Source organism: Lepus europaeus, chromosome 5 (assembly GCF_033115175.1).
Source record: "Lepus europaeus isolate LE1 chromosome 5, mLepTim1.pri, whole genome shotgun sequence".
In the NCBI taxonomy this organism is placed as follows: Eukaryota; Metazoa; Chordata; class Mammalia; order Lagomorpha; family Leporidae; genus Lepus; species Lepus europaeus.
Window position 1 is genome coordinate 21,314,400 of NC_084831.1, and position 16,377 is coordinate 21,330,776.

Here is a 16,377-nt window from a genome sequence, read left to right on the forward strand (position 1 = left end):
GGCTAAGACACTTGCCCAAGGTTAGGAGTCATAAATGGCGGAGCCACATGCTAAAGTTCTTTGCCCAGTAGATGTGCCAAGGTTAGACTGTCAGTTTAGGATGGGGGAGGCTCTGAAGCTCGGCCTAACATCTACAAGTGTGTATCAGGTTTGCTGCGCACTCACTGTGTGCTATGCATTGTGGAAAGCACTTTACCTGAGCTCTTTCAGTCTTCACAACACCTCCATCAAGGAGCTGCTGTTGTCATCTCATCTTATGGATGAGGGAAACGAGATACAGAACAGGTACCTGGTCATTCAAGGGAAAGACAGGATTGAGGGACCAGCACTGTGGCGTTGCAGGCAAAGCTGCCTCCTGTGACACCCACATCCCATATGGGCGCTACTGGTTCCTGTCCTGGCTGCTTCACTTCCAATTAAGTTCCCTGCTAATGGTCTGGGAAGAGCAGCAGAGATGGCCCAAGTGCTTGGGCCCCTGCCAATCATGTGGAAGACCCAAATGGAATAAACAGATAAATCTTTGTTTCTTTTTTTTCTTTTTTTTTTTTTTTTAAGATTTAATTCATTTATTTGAAAGGCAGAGTTACAGACAGAGGGGGAACCAGAGAGAAAAGTCTTTCATCCACTGGTTTTTTTTGTTTGTTTGTTTGTTTGTTTTAAAGGATTGAAACCCAAACAATCGAATCCCACAGTCCCTGCTTTTAGGAATCCATGTTACCAGTTTGAGTTGGTGGCAGCGTGATGACTGATGGGGAAAGAGGAGACATTTATAAGTCACTCTCTCCAATCCAGAGCCTCACAGAGGGACTCAGTTGAAAGGACTCTCTCAATTATTTCTGTGAACCTGATATTGAGAGGTGTGACCTGCAGGTGGCAGCAGTGCTAAGTCTCTTCTCTAAATTCTGCGTGTTGAAAGCTATAGTGAGGAAACTTCAGGTATTCACATCCATTCATTAGCATGTTGTTATCTGATTGGCCCCAGTAATCCTTTGCCAGTTAATTTGACTTCTGGGTTTTCAGTCCAGTGAGAACTCCTGGCTAGTGGAGACTTGCTCAGCTCAGCCGTGAAGGATTCGAAACCGTAGTGAAATCAGTCAGTTCAGCAACCTTTGCATTTTAATTTGTTTTTCAGCAATGTTTGATTTTAATTTGTTTTTGTTTTTTAATTGGAGAGACACAGAGAGATAGACAGAGATTACCCTATCTGTTGGTTTCCTCCCCAAATGCTTGCAACAACCAGGGCTGGGCCAGGCCAAAGTCAGGAGCCTGAAACTCAATCTTGGTCTCTCATGTGGGTGACAGGAACCCAAGTATGTGAGCCATCATCTGCTGCCTCCCAGGGTGTACATGAGAAGGAAGTTGGATTGGAAACAGAAGAGCCTGGGACGTGAACCAGGCACTCCCATGTGGGGCTGGGCATCCCAAGCAGCAGCTTAATGCTGTGCTAAGTGCCCACCCCAATCAAAGTGATTTCAAACTGTTGGTGGAATATTTCAGTGCTTCCCAACACTTTTTGAGTTTCTGAGCTTTTTAAAGAATTTCCTATTTTGTTGTTGTCTTTCAAGGGACAGTAATATATAAATAGCATAAAAGCAAACCCAGTAAAAGTCACTCTCTCAAACACACTTGTGTATCCCAAGTCACACTGTTTTCCCAACCCAGAGGAAAGCTTGTATATTCTTCCAGGTATAGACTATGGCCATAAAAGTATATGCATATCCTTTAAAATAACAAATGGTACTTTGTGGTTGGCATTCTGGTGCAGTAATTAAATTGCTGCTTGGGGTGCCTGCATCCCATGTCGAAGGGCCTGGGTTCACATCCCTGCTCTGCTTGTGATCCAGCTTCCGGCGGACGTGCACCCTGGGAGGCAGTACATGATGGCCCAAGTACTTGGGTTCCTGCCGCTCCTGAGGAAGACCCAGACTGAGTCTGAGTTCCTGGCACAGCCCCAGCTGTTGTGAACGTTTGGGGAGTGAACCAGTAGATAGATGATCTCTCTCTCTTTCTTTGCCTTTCAAATAAATAGGTATGAACAAAACTTTAAAAAAATAAGTAAATGGCTATCTAAAGTTGTAATTTCCAAAATAAAATTTGGAGGCAAAAAAAAAAAAACTGTTTTGAGAGAGACCAAGACAGAGAGAGAGAGAGAGAGAGCATTCCCATCTGCTGGTTTACTCCCAAATGCCAGCAGTGGGGTGGGGGGTAAGTGTAGAGGCGAGGGGAACTCAGTCCAGGACTCTCATGTGGATGGCAGGAACCCAGCTGCCTGAGCCATTACTGTTTCTTCCTGGGGTCTGTGTTAGCAGAGCCAGAGGCAGGGATAGAACCCAAGGTCCTCTGATGTGAGATATTTATGTCCTATTTGGCATCTCAACCATTCAGCCAAACGCCCACCCATACAGGGAAACTTCTATGATCTTGGATTAGGCAAAGATTTCCTAGATGTGACAGGATCCACAAAAGAAAATATAATGGAAAACTTGGACTTGATCAAAAATTTAAAATTCTGATCTTTGAGTCTATGAAGAAAACGAAAAGGCAATCCACACATTGGAAAAATATTTGCAAATCAAATATCTGAGAAATATCTTGTGCCAGCGCCGTGGTTCAACAGGCTAATCCTCCGCCTTGTGGCGCCAGCACACCGGGTTCTAGTCCCGGTTGGGGTGCCGGATTCTATCCCAGTTGCCCCTCTTCCAAGTCAGCTCTCTGCTATGGCCCGGGAAGGCAGTGGAGGATGGCCCAAGTCCTTGGGCCCAGCACCCGCATGGGAGACCAGGAGAAGCACCTGGCTCCTGGCTTCAGATCAGTGCGGTGCACTGGCCACAGCGCACCGGCCACAGTGTGCCGGCCACGGCGGCCATTGGAGGGCCAAAAGGCAAAAAGGAAGACCTTTCTCTCTCACTATCCACTCTGCCTGTCAAAAAAAAAAAAAAAAAAAAGAAAAAAGAAATATCTTGTATCCAGAATATATAAAGAACCCTCAGGGGCTGGCACTGTGGCTCACTTGGTTAATCCTCCACCTGCGGCGTTGGCATCCCATATGGGCGCCAGGTTCTAGTCCTGGTTGCTCCTCTTCCAGTCCAGCTCTCTGCTGTGGCCCGGGAGAGCAGTGGAGGATGGCCCAAGTGTTTGGGCCCCTGCACCTGCATGGGAGACCAGGAGGAAGCACCTGGCTCCTGGCTTCGGATCAGTGCAGCATGAGCCGTAGCGGCCATCCCGGGTTGGGGGGGGTGTAAAACAATGGAAGGAAGACCTTTCTCTCTGTCTCTCTCTCTCACTGTCTAACTCTATCTGTGAAATAAATAAAATAATTTTTAAAAAAACCCTCAGAACTTAAAAATAAGAACAAACAACCCAGTAGAAGAGTGGGCACAAGACTAACACAGATACTACATTGAAAGAGAAAAACAGATAGCAAAAAAAGTACATAGAAAGAGCTCAATTAAAAAAAAAGATTTATTTATTTGAGAGAAAGAGTTATAGACAGAGAGAGGGAGAGACAAAGAGAGAGGTCTTCCATCCACTGGTTCACTCCCCAAATGGCCACAATGGCTGGAGTTGCATCCATCTGCAGCCAGTTGCCTGGAGCTTCTTCGGGGTCTCCCACATGGGTTCAGGGGCCCAAGCACTTGAACCATCTTCTACTGCTTTCCCAGGCCATAGAAGAGAGCTGGATTGGAAGAAGAACAGCCAGGACTTGAACTGGTGCCCATACAGGATGCTGGCGCTGCAAGCAGCAGCTTTACCCACTGCACCACAACGCCGGCCCCAAGATGTTCAATTTTATTAGTCACTGGGGAAATGCACATTTTACTGAGACATCACTACATACCTATTAGAATGACTGAGAATAACTAAGAAACTAAAGGGGAAAAAAGGCAATCCTAAATGCTGACAAGCGTGCAGCGCAACGGAGCACTCCTACACTGCTGCTGGAAACGCTAAATGGTACACAATTGGGAAAACATCTTCTCTCAATGCTGTCGGACACACATACCATACAGCTCAGCAATCTGAGTCCTGTGTATTTGCCCAAGACATATAAAAACTTATGTTTAGACAAAAATCTATACATGAATGTTTTGTCAATCTAATTCACAGCTGAAAAAACTGGAAACAATTCCGGTGCGAGCCTGGTGAGAGGAAAGACAATGGTGCACCATCACTGGAATATTCTTCAGTAGTAACAAGGAGCAAACAACAGATGCAGGCGTGAGCAGCATGGCCGGATCTCAAGTGCATTACTCTACGTGAAAGCAGCCAGACTCACTCACTCTGATTCCATTTACGACTTTTGGGGAAAACTAAATGACAGCAACAGAAAACAGATCAGCAGCTGCCATGGGCTGGGTTAGGAGGAGAGCTAATTATAAAAGTTAGTGAGGAGGGAGTATTTTAGGATGAATAAACTTCTTACCTAGATTATGGGGTGGTTACACAATGTATACATAGGTCACTCATAGAACTGGACACCAAAAAAGTGGGATTTACTCTATTTAAAACAAAACAAAATATCTGATTAAAACCAAAACCTGCCAAAGCCACTGATTTCAGGAAGGCATCACACAGATGTTGATACAAATGAATTGTTTTTCCTTAGCAGAAAAAGGTAAAGTATTCTGTATGCAGGAGGGCTTAAGCTGATTTTCTTTCTTTTTTAAAGATTTTTTTTTTGAAAGGCAGAGTTACAGAGAGAGGAACAGCCAGAGAGAAAGAGAGATTCTTCCCTCTGCTAGTTTACTCCCCAAATGGCAGCAACAGTGGGGGCTGTCAGGCCAAAGCCAGGGGCCAGGAGCTTCCTCTGGGTCTTCCATATGGGCACAGGGGTCTAAGGACTTGGGTTATCTTCTGCTGCTTTCCCAGGCACATTAGCAGGGCACTGAATCAGAAATGGAACAGCTGGAACTCCACCGCTGCCCATATGGGATGCCAGCACTGCAGATGGCAGCTTAACCTGCTATGCCACAGAACTGATGCCAAGGCTGATTTTCTAAAAGTTGTTTTCTTTGGGCCAGCTTTGTGGCATGGCAGGTTAAGCCACCACCTTCGATGCCGGATCTCATGTCAGAGTGCCCATTTGAGTCCCAGACTCAGCCTTTCAAATAAATAAAATTTTTTAGAAAATTATTTTATTTGAGAGAGAAGGACTGATCTTATCTGCTGGTTCAGTCTATAAATGTTTGAAGCAAAACTGGGAACTGGGAACTCAATCCAGGTCTCCCACATGGATGGAAGGAACCCAATTACTTGAGTCATTACCACTGCCTCCCAGGGTTTGCATTAGCAGGAAGCTGGAGTTTGGCATGAATTCCATGTACTTCCTTGTAGGAGACATGTATTAATCACTAGACCAAATATCCACCCCTGCCCCCAGATTCTTTTTAGTATACAGAACTATTTCAAGCAAATAGAAAAATGAAGACGCCTGGAGGCCAGCGCTGTGGCGTAGTGGGCTGGGCCTCCGCCTGCGGCACCAGCATCCGGTTTGTATCTTGGCTGCTCCTCTCCCGATCCAGCTGTCTGCTTATGGCCTGGAAAAGCAGTGGAAGATGGTCCAAGTGCTGGGACCCCTGCACCCACGTGGGAGGCTGGGAAGAAGCTTCTGGCTCCTGGCTTCAGATTGGTGCAGCTCTGGCCATTGAGACCATTTCGTGGAGTGAACCAGAAGATGGAAGACCTCTTTTTCTGTCTCTCTCTCTCTCTCAGTCTGTAACTCTACCTCTCAAATAAGTAAATAAAGCTATTTTTAAAAAATGCTTACATAACACCCAAGTACTTTTCACCAACTTTTTCAAACCTCAATATTTTACCTTATTTTCTTAAAATATTTCCCAGGAATAAAATACAGAGATATGTTTTTAAGCCCCACTGTAGCCCTCATTTCATCCATTCCCCTTTTTCTCCTCGGAAGCAAATGCTTGTTGGGCGGGGGTGGAGGGTGGTGTTGTGGCATAGCAGACAAAGCCACCGCGACTGTGACGCCAGCATCCCATATGGACACTGTTTCATGTCCCAGCTGCTTCATTTCTAATCCAGGCCCCTGCCAATGGCCTGGGAGGAAGCTGAGGATGACCCAAGTGCCATGTGGGAGACCTGGAAGAAGCTCCTAGCTCCTTGGTTCAGCTTGGCTCAGTCCTAGATGACACAGCCATTTGGGAAGTAAACCAGCTGATGGAACACCTTGCTCTCTGTCTCTCTGTGTCTCTATTGTTCTGCCTTTCAAATAAATAAATCTTTTTAAAAAGTAAATGCTTGCTTGCACTTTTAAAATCTATTTATTTATTTATTTGAAAGCAGAGTGACAGGAAGAGGGAGAGGGAGACAGAGAGAGAGAGAGAGAGAGAGAGAGAGAGAGAGAGAGAGAAAGAGAGAGAGAGATCCTCCATCTGTTGGTTCACTCTCCAAATGACTAAAACAGTCAGTTCTGGCCAGGTTGAAGCCAGGAGCCAGGAACTCCATCTGAGGCTGCTATGAGCCATCATCCACTACTTCCCAGGAACATTAGCAGGGAACTAGACTGGCAACAGAGTAGCTGGGACTGGAACTGACACTCCAGTATGGGATGTGGGCATCCCAAGTGGCAGCTCAGTTCACTGCACCACAATGCCTGTCTCTTGCTGAATGTTTTATATCCATATCTGATTTTACATCTTTGTTATTTATGTATGCATGTATGTATGTATGATTCTTTAAACAGTACATGGTGTTTTTTGGCATACTGAAGTTTGTATATACATAGAATCAAGTTGCATATAATGTTCTGCAACTTGTTTTTCTTCAACATTCTGTTTTATCCATGTCAATATCTATAGCTTTAGTTCATTCATTTCAACTGTTTTGCAGCATTTTTTTTTCATCTACTACTAGAAATAAAGAGCAACAGAGAGGGAGACAAGGAAAAAGAGAGGGAGAGAGATCTTCCATTCTTTGGTTCACTCCCCAAATACCTGCAACAGCCAGAGCTGAACCAGGCTGAAGTCAGGAGCCTGGGATTCCATCCAGGTCTCCCACATGGGTAGCAGGGCCTCAGGCACTTTAGAAATCACTTGCTGCCTCCCAGTTAGGTAGGCAGGAGGGAACCAGAGCAAATCTATTTCAAGCCAAGATTTGATAACACTGCTCTGTTGCCCTGCCCGGCCGGCAACCCCAGCTGATCCCTGTGACAGCCCCAGCTGACTGTACACAGCCCCAACTGACCTGTGTGACAACCCCAGCCAGCCTGCATGGCAGCTCAATCTGTTCCATCCAAGCTCCTTCTCTATGCACTACCCAAACTCACCTTTCTGTGCACTGCCCAACCCCCCCTTCCATACACTGCCCAAACCACTCCCTCCTTCCCTGGAGCAGAGACTGTAAGTTCCACAATGTTGCAAACTTAGAACCAGTGCCAGCTAGACATATCTAGTATGGCTACAGGCTGTGTTCCCACAATAACATTTAGGTTGTTATAATTTTTTAAAGATTTTTTTTTATTTAAAAGGCAGAGTCACAGAGAAAGGGAGAGACACAGTCTTTCACTCCTGGTTCACTCCGCAAATGGCTGCTATGGCCAGGGCTGGGCCAGACTGAAGCCAGGAGCATCTTCCAGGTCTTCCACATGGGTACAAGGGCCCCAACACTTAGGCCATCTTCTGCTGCTTTCCCAGGCACATTAACAAGGAGCTGGATTTGAAGTGGAACTAGCACCTATATGGGATGCTGGTGCCACAGCACCTGCTCTGCACCTGCTATACCATAATGCTAGCTCCTTTAATGATTTTATTATAATAAAATTGCCATGGCTGACACTCTTGATCCTAACATTCACCTGATGCCAAAACACTTACAGTAGTTCAAAAAAAGGGCATGGAAATGGGAAGTACTTAAGCTTTGCCCAAACTCTACTCACTTTGACTATTCAATTTAGCCATACCCCAGATACCTCCCCCTGTGCCTCCAGGTCATCTAAAAGAATGGCCTACACTTGTTAATTGTAGCTCATTCTCTCTCCTGCTTGCTCAAACTTATTCCTTTGAGAGTGTGCTTTTGCTTTAAATAAGTCTTCTCTGCTCATCGTTATCTATGTCTCTTTCTGAATTCTTTCTCAGTGGAGACAAGAACGTGGACCAAGTCTCATGAGGGGCCACCCCTACAACACCAGGAAGCTAGGTTGGAAGTAGAGTAGCTGGGAATCAAACCAGCACTGTGATATGGGATGGAGGTGTTCCAAGCAGCATTTTTACCACCATGCCGTGATGTCTATCCATATTATGTGCTTGAAATATACCATCAACAGATATTTAGATTGTCTCTATTTTTTTCTCCTCTATTTCAAGCAGTGCTATAAGGAACATTCTCGTACCTATATCCTGTGTCCATGTTCATTGTTGAAAAAAATGGAAGCTCAAAAAAAAAAAAAAAGCAAAAAGAAAAAACTAATGTGACCCATCACAACAATGGTTTTCTGAGCATCTGATAGGCACTTTAATTCTCACACCACCCTATACATTAGGTACTAGTATGTTTCCTATTATATAATGAGAAATTGAGAAAGGCAGAGTGACAGAGAGGGAGATGGAGACAGAAGAAGAAATATCTTCCATCTGCTGGTTCACTCCCCAAATGGCTGCAATAGACAGAGCTGGGCTGATTCAAACCTAGGAGCCAGGAGCTTCTTCCGGATCTCCCATGTGAGTACAGGGGCCCAAGCACTTGGGCCATCCTCTGCTGCTTTCCCAAGCCATTAGCAAAGAGCTGGATCATAAGTCGAGCAGCTGGAACTCAAACCTGCGCCCATATGGGATGCCAATGCTATAGGCAGCAGATTAATCTGCTGTGCCACATCACTGGCCCCTTCTCATTTTGGGGAGAGTGGGGAAGATTTATTTATGTATTTGAAAGACAGGGTTACAGAGACAGAGGAGAGAAGAGAGACAGAGATCTTCCATCTACTGGTTTGCTCCCCAAATGGCCACAACGACCACAGTGGGGCCAGGCTGAAGCCAGGAGCCAGGAGCCTCTTCTGGGTCTCCCACTTGAGTGACAGGGGCCCAAGGACTTGGACCATCTTCTGCTGCCTCCCCAGGTGCACCAGCAGGGGGCTGGGTTGAAAGTGAAGCAGCCAGGACTGGAACTGGCACCCATATGGGATGCTGGCACCAAGGCAGCGGTTTAACTCTCTTAGTCACAACGCAAGCCCCAGCAGAATACTTTTCTTTTGTCAAAGCCCATGCTCTTGGAGGCTGGCACTGTGGGGTTAAGCTTCTGCCTGGGATGCCAGCATCTTCTATGGGCACTGGTTCATGTCCCAGCTGCTCCTTTTCCAATCCAGCTCTCTGCTAATGACCTGGGAAAGCAGTGGAAGATGGCCCAAGTGTTTGGGCCACTGCACCCATGTGGGAGACCCAGAAGAACCTCCTGGCTTCTGGCTCTTGGCTTCAGATCAGCTCAGCTCAGGCTTTTGTGGCCATCTGGGGAGTGAACCAGTGGATGGAAGACCTCTCTGTCTCTCCCTCCCTCTGTAACTGCCTCTCAAATAAATAAATAAATCTTAAAAAAAAAAAAAAGCTTATGCTCTTAATATTATGCACTGATAAGTACCCATGAGCCCCAATTCCAGATATATTGTTGTAAATAGCCCTTACTGTTAAGTAGTATCTCAGAAGTCAAGAGAGGCCTAATCAAAGCCACTTCTCATTTAAAAAATTATGTGGGAGGGACCGATGCTGTGGCGTAGCAGGTAAAGCTGCTGCCTGCTGTGCCAGCATCCTACGTGGACATCAGTTGGAGTCCCGGCTGCTCCACTTCTGATCCAGCTCTCTGCTATGGCCTGGGAAAGCAGTAGAAGATCGCCCAAGTCCTTAGGCCCCTCCACTGGTATGAGAGACCTGGCTTCTGGCTTCTGGCTTCAGATTGGCAAAGTACTGGCTATTGTGGCTATTTGGGGAGTGAACCAGCAGATGGAAGACTCTCTCTCTTTCTCTCTCTCTCTCTCTTTCTCTCTGTAGCTCTTTCATATAAATAAATAAATCTTTTAGAAATTATGTAAAAAATAGACATATCTCAATTGAGTTTTTATAAACTGAAGGCACCTATATAACCAGCACCCCCAAAACCTCTTATCTCCTTCCAGATGTTGTTTTCCAACCCTGAAGGGTAGCTGCTGGCATTTAAGAGAGCATTTTTGCCTGTTTGGTATTTTATATATGTGAAATCATTTGTATGAATTCCTTTGGTTTATCCTCTTTTACTTAACATTGTTTGTGATAATTACCTATGTGGTGGAGTATTGTATGTTATAGGGCACAAAAGGTGTGTGAAATGATGTACATTTTGCAAAGAATTTCTTTTTTAAATTAAAAAATATTTAGTTTTATTTATTTTCATTTACTTGAAAGGTAGAGTGACAGAGAAGAAACAGAGAGGGAGAGAGAGAACCTTCCATCTACTGGTTTATCCCCCAAGTGGCCCAATAGCCAGGCTGGGCCAAGTGGAAGCCAGGGCCCTGGAACTTTATCTGGGTCTCCCACATGGGTGGCAGGGGCCCAAGCACTTGAGTCATTATCTGCTGCCTCCCAAGATGCATTAGCAGGAAGCCGGATCAGAAGCAGAGGAGCTGGGACTCAAACCAGATATTTGAAACAGGATGCAGGTGTTACAAATTGCACCACAACATCTGCCCCTTTTTAAAATGTTTAAAATTTATTTGAGAATGAACTGCCTGCCTGATAAACACACCCAGTTTCTCTAGGGCGCTCCAGCAATTGGTCACTTTTGCTCAAGTGTGGTAACTGTTAGACGGAAAAATTCAGACCCCTGGCAAATTGGCTGCTATAACATCAGTGAAACTTCATGGATTACATAAACATATATACCTTCAACTGAGTGGCTGTGGCAGCCATGCTGTCATAATGAACACAAGACACAGAGCATTTGTTAGAAACAAACAGGAACAAAAAATGTAATCCTCACATAGCAGTTACCCAGGTAGGTTTAGAAGAGTAACTCGTACTGAACTTCACCAGAAGGATCCAGTGGCAACCATAAAATTGGCTATTTATGACATGCTGCCCCAAAACCCTCACAGAACAATAAGGCAACTTTTTCCATATGAGAATATTCCAGAAGATATCCTTAAGGATTAAGTGCAAGAGCTTCCGCGACCACAAAAAGTACCTAGACACCTTGATGAGTACACACAAGAAGAAACGGGCTTCCCCAAGAGTATGGTCTCCCCTTAAAGATTATCTGCTACAGGAGAATGAAAACTGCAGAAAATAATGATGAGGTGACTGAAACTTCTTCCTGGGGAGTTTCTCTAACCTAAGCACAGCATGAAACAATGTCTCTGGTTCAAAACAATGTCTCTGGTTTGTCACCTGTTGCAGGTGCTAAATGCTTGGGAAGATAGGTCAGGAAGGACTATTTCAACAGGAAATTGCAATAGCATATATTACTTGATAGAAATTTTTTATAATAAGCCGGCACCGTGGCTCAACAGGCTAATCCTCCACCTTGCGGCACCAGCACACCGGGTTCTAGTCCCGGTCGGGGCGCCAGATTCTGTCCCGGTTGCCCCTCTTCCAGGCCAGCTCTCTGCTATGGCCCGGGAGTGCAGTGGAGGATGGCCCAAGTGCTTGGGCCCTGCACTCCATGGGAGACCAGGATAAGTACCTGGCTCCTGCCGGATCAGCGCAGTGCGCCGGCCGCTGCGGCCATTGGAGGGTGAAGCAATGGCAAAGGAAGACCTTTCTCTCTGTCTCTTCCTCTCTCACTGTCCACTCTGCCTCTCAAAAATTTAAAAAAAAATGTTTTATAATATAATCTGATTTAAATATTATAAATGGTGATTTAAAAGTTTCTAGGGCCAGCGCTGTGGCATAGAGTGTGGCATAGTGGGTAAAGCCACCGCCTGCAGTGCCGACATCCCTTATAGGCGCTGGTTCAAGTCCCAGCTGCTCCACTTCTGATCCAGCTCTCTGCTATGGCCTGGGAAAGCAGTAGAAGACGGCCCAGGTCCTTGGGCCCCTGCACCCACGTGGGAGATCCAGAAGAAGCTCCTGGCTCCTGGCTTCGGATTGGCGCAGCTCCAGCCATTGTGGCCAACTGAGGAGTGAACCAGTGGATGAAAGACCTCTCTGTCTTTCTCCCTCTCTCTGTGCCTTTCCTCCTCTCTCTGTGTAACTCTTTCAAATAAATAAATAAATCTTTAAAAAAAGTTTATAACTTGATTTTTTTTGACAGGCAGAGTTAGACAGTGAGAGAGAGACAGACAGAGAGAAAGGTCTTCCTTCCGTTGGTTCACCCCCCAAATGGCCACCACGGACGGCGCCACGCTGATCTGAAGCCAGGATCCAGGTGCTTCCTCCTGGTCTCCCATGGGGTACAGGGCCCAAGCACTTGGGCCATCCTCCACTGCACTCCCGGGCCATAGCAGAGAGCTGGACTGGAAGAAGAGCAACTGGGACAGAATCGGGCACCCCAACCAGGACTAGAACCCGGGGTGCTGGTGCCACAGGCGGAGGATTAGCCTATTGAGCCATGGTGCCGGCCCTCTAATTTGATTTTAAAAATAAAATTTATTGGAGAAGGAGACAGAAATAGCCACAGAACTCTCATCTACTGGTTCACTCGATCGGGGTCTAATGATGCTCATGATGGCTAATACAAGACCAAAGCCAGGGAGCAGGAACTCAGTCCAGTTCTCCCATGTGGATGGGAGGTTCCCAACTACTTGAGCCATCGCTGCTGCCTTGCAGTGTCTTTAGGAAGTTGTAACCAGGAGCTGGAGAAGATTATCAAACCCAGACACTCTGATGTGGGGTGCTAGTATCCTAACTGGTATCTTAGCTGCTAGGTCCAATCCCTGTGTCTGCTTGTAAGCACCCCTGCCTCTTCTTCAACATTATAGCCAGTCATCACCCTGAAGACTAGGTGATGAGCTGCAACTATGGGAGAGCTTGAACAAACTGAGTACCACAGGGGACAGTCTGGGACCTCTTGTACTCCCCTCACGTCCTCTCAGCCCTCTCAGATTCTAGTTGAAGCTTTGGAAAACAATTTAGTGAAGGCTTCAACTTTCCTTCTATCTTTCTGCTTTCTCTCTTGGATCTTCTCTTAAACTATGATGTAGAATAATAGTAGGAGCAGAAATGCAAGGGGAGTTAATGCCCCTTGGGGCAAGCCTGACCAGTGGGTGTGGGTCATCAATGGGTAAATGCGTCTGAGAGGCAGTCCTTAGAAGGACCACGCTGAAAGGCATTCTAGAAAATTCTCAGGGGGATGCAGCCGTGAACACTTGGTAATACATCCTCATGTTGGCTTTTCTTTCTTCCCTATTTCTTCTGGACTTTCACTTTAAATCCCTCAGATCCCCTTCCAGGTAAATTGCCTGCTGTTAATGCTTGTCTCAGCTTCAGCTCCCTGGCAGGAATCTTCATGAAGACATAGTGTAAAATACCCAGTACATGGTAGGCGTTCAAGAAAAAGTGGCAGTTTGACTATGCCTACGATTACTCCAGCTACTGTTACTACCATTATCAGTTAGGGTTTCAAGTTGCCATCCCTTAGTTCCCTTCCCTGAAACCATGGATGATTCTGAAGCTCCACAATTAGTCTCTATGACAACCTTTTTGTTCCCCCCCAGAGGATAGTGGGAACCACTGAAGGATTCTCTTTATAAAACCTGTACTATTTTTCAGGCTTAGTGAAGTACAACCGGCAAACAACAGCCTGCACATATTTTAAACGCACATACAGTTTAATGAGCTTTGACATATTACACGCCCTTGAAACCATGCCCAGGAGCAGCATAACTGAAATGCCCACCACTCCTCAAAGTTTCCTCATCCCTTGGGAATTCCTCCCTGCTGTGACATTGCTTTCTTGATCCCCAGGGAGTCTCTGGTTTTCTTCCTGTCACTACAGATTAGCTTGCATGGCCCAGAACTTTTAATCAATTGAATTTTACCGAAATGTACTCTTTCTTTCACTCCGGCTAACTATGTTAAGAATCATCGTGTTGTTTCATATATACGTAGTTCGTGCCTTCTCATCGCTGAGGAGTATTCCATTGTATGAATATTCATCCACCTTTTGAAGGGCATTGGGGGTTTTTGTTTCCAGTCTTTGGTTTCTACAAATAAAGTTGCTGTGAACATTCATGAAATAGATCTTGCTATGTGTGGATGTGTACTTTCATTTGTCTCAGGTACAAGCCCAGTAGTCCTACTAGGGCCATATGAGAGGTATATACTTAATTTCTAAAGAAACTGTCAAATCATTTCCCAAAGTACTTGTATCATTTTAAAATCCTACTACTAGTGTCTGAGAATTCTTGTTCTCCATATTTTTGTTAATATTTCATATTGCCAGTCCTTTTATATTAGCCACTCCAGGAGATATATTATTATGATTTATTTAATCTTATTGGATTTTTCAAATTTATTTTTATTTATTTCAAAGGAAGAGAGAGAGCTCAGTCTTCCATCCACTAGTTCACTCCCCAATACCCAAGACCGGCAAGGCCAAAGCCAGGAGTTAGGAACTCAAACCAGGTCTCTCCAATGGATGGCAGGAACACAAGTGCTTCAGCCATCACCTGCTGCCTCTCAGGAAGCTGGATTTGAAATGGAGCAGACTTGAATCTAGGCATGCTAATGTGGGGATGTGGGCATCCCAAACGGTGTCTTAACTGCTGCCTGCCAAACACCTGCCCCCACATTATGGTTTTAATTTACATTTTCCTAAAATTTTTTTTAAAAAGATTTATTTTTTGAAAGGCAGATACGGAGAAAGAAAGAGAGAAAGAGAGATCTTCCGTTTGCTGGTTCACTCCCCAAATGGCTGCAATGGCTGGGGTTGGGCCAGGCTGAAACCAGGAGCCAGCAGCTTCTCCTGGGTCTCCCAAGTGGGTGCAGGGGCCCATCTTCCACTGCTTTCCCAGGTGCATCAGCAGGGAGCTGGATTGGAAGTGGAGCTGCTGGGACTCCAATAGGAGTCTATATGAGATGCCAGCACTGCAGGCAGAAGCTTAATCTTTATGCCACGGCACCAGCACATTCCATAAAATCTTTCATGTGTGATTTGCTATCCATTTCTTTTGGTGAAGTGTTCAAATCTTTTTAAAAATTGAGTTGTCTTCCTATTGTGTTGAAAGAGCTCTTTGTATATACCAGATTCCAGTCCTTTTTTTTCAACAATTTTTTCCCAGAGTAGCTTGCTCTTTCATTTTCAAATCAGTGTGGGTTAGCCAAGCACTTGGAACTCCTGCGTTCTGTATTGGAGTAGTGGTTGAAGTCCTGATTGCTTTGCTTCCAATCCTGCTTCCTGCTAATACATCCTGGGCTACAACAGAAGATGGCTCAAGTGCTTCAGTCCCTGTCACCCCTGTGAGACACTGACATGGAGTTCTAGTCTCCTGACTTCGACTTGACCCACTTCTGGCTGTTGTGGACATTTGGGGAGTGAACCAGTATACGGAAGCTCTCTCTCTCCCTCTGTCTTTCTCTGTCACTTCTGCCTTTCAAGTAGATGAAAATAAACGTTTTTAAAGGCTTGCTTAAAAACAAAACATACCATTAGACATTTATTTTAAAACATTCTTGTGCACATATACCAGTTACTTTATGTACAATAAAAGAATGGAAAAGGGTAAAATGAGAGAATAGATGAAACTAGACTGTAGTAGTCACGATGTAGTGGAACCAAACTGTGGCTTTCTAACTGAGAATGTGTCCTTGGTCTGTGGACACAGAGTGTGGCAGAGCAGCAGGTTCCCTTTGTGGTAGACCCCTCCTGTGTGCTGCTGCTAGCTCCCACCTCCATGTCCAGCTGTGCAGGTGTATCCCATTGATTGGCTGCCCACCAGGCTGGAATCTGATCTGCCTCACTGACAAACCCTGTTTTTACAATGGGCTCTTTATACTTTACTAAGTATTATTATTATCTACTAAGTATTTTTAAAATACTTATTTTCATCTACTTGAAAAGCAGTGATAGAAAGTGTGTGTGTGTGTGTGAGAGAGAGAGAGAGAGAGAAAGAGAGAGAGAGAGAGATGCTCATTCACCCCTCCAAATGGCCACAACAGCTAGGATTGGGCCAGGTGGAAGTCAAGAGCCAGGAACTCCATCATGGTCTCCCACATGGGTGGCAGGGGCAAAAGAAAGCTGGAGTGGAAGTGGAGCAGCTGGGATTCAAACTGGCACTTCCATATAGGATGTCTGCATCTCAAGTGGCTGCTTAAGCCGCTGTGCCACAAGGCCCCTGGCACCTTTACTACATTACACAATATACAAAGAAGTGACTTGCATGGCCTGTTTAACAATCTTTTCTGGTGAAAAGCAGCAAAGCAATTCAAAGACAAAATGCCTTGCACTGTCATTGTTCTTGCC

The 16,377-nt window shown here is 45.4% G+C and overlaps 1 protein-coding gene and 1 pseudogene across 6 annotated transcripts in view; both read left to right on the top strand.

Annotated features, from left to right (window-relative positions):
• LOC133759570 (mediator of RNA polymerase II transcription subunit 18) overlaps positions 1-16,377 on the top strand; it is a 187,565-nt gene that overhangs the window by 46,435 nt on the left and 124,753 nt on the right. The window lies entirely within an intron of this gene.
• LOC133760481 (large ribosomal subunit protein uL13m-like) lies at positions 101-11,265 on the top strand (annotated as a pseudogene).